Here is a 564-nt window from a genome sequence, read left to right as displayed (position 1 = left end):
AACCAAAAATTGATATTAACTATATGCTCTTTTCTAACTGTGAAGGATAATATATGAACCTGATTTTTAATTATTGTGAATCCTAAAAATTTCAAGGAATTTGATTATGAAAGTTACATTGGGCCAGGCCCTTGTTGTAATACAGGTTCTGTAATTGATCCCATTCAACATCACAGAGCACTGTTAAGAACCAACCTGGCGGTGAGTCAGAGCTGGAGCTCCCCTTCTGCTCTCCTCAGTGCTGACGCTCTGACAGGACGAGAAATGGGTGCTGGACAAGACTGAAGACAACAGGTGCTGCCACTCCACACTCCCGCAGTTCACGTGTTAGGAGGAGAATCCTAACATTGTTACCAGGAAAACGCAGATAAGTCCCCTGCACCCATGAAGTACAGTCATAAAGTTTTGTTTTAAATTGCAAGTCAGTTTTCTTCCTGACTTTATGAGACAAAATAACGTTTTCTATCGGCCTCTCTCACCTGGGGCTCCAAAGAACACACCCCAGGTAGTCTGCGGGTGACAGTGTCCTGACCTTGACCTCACCGACAATCTCAGACCAGGCGG

General features: G+C 44.3%; 1 long non-coding RNA gene across 1 annotated transcript in view; it reads right to left on the bottom strand.

Moving 5' to 3' along the window:
* Positions 1–564, bottom strand: part of LOC103609513 — a 10,909-nt gene that overhangs the window by 9,216 nt on the left and 1,129 nt on the right. Inside the window, exon 2 of the long non-coding RNA XR_552144.1 lies at positions 196–341. This is a non-coding gene — a long non-coding RNA (uncharacterized LOC103609513). The remainder of the gene's footprint in view (positions 1–195; positions 342–564) is intronic.

The sequence above is a fragment of the Galeopterus variegatus genome, unplaced genomic scaffold (assembly GCF_000696425.1).
Source record: "Galeopterus variegatus unplaced genomic scaffold, G_variegatus-3.0.2 Scaffold9708, whole genome shotgun sequence".
In the NCBI taxonomy this organism is placed as follows: Eukaryota; Metazoa; Chordata; class Mammalia; order Dermoptera; family Cynocephalidae; genus Galeopterus; species Galeopterus variegatus.
Note: the sequence above shows the minus strand (reverse complement) of the source record. Positions and strands in the feature narration are given on the sequence as shown.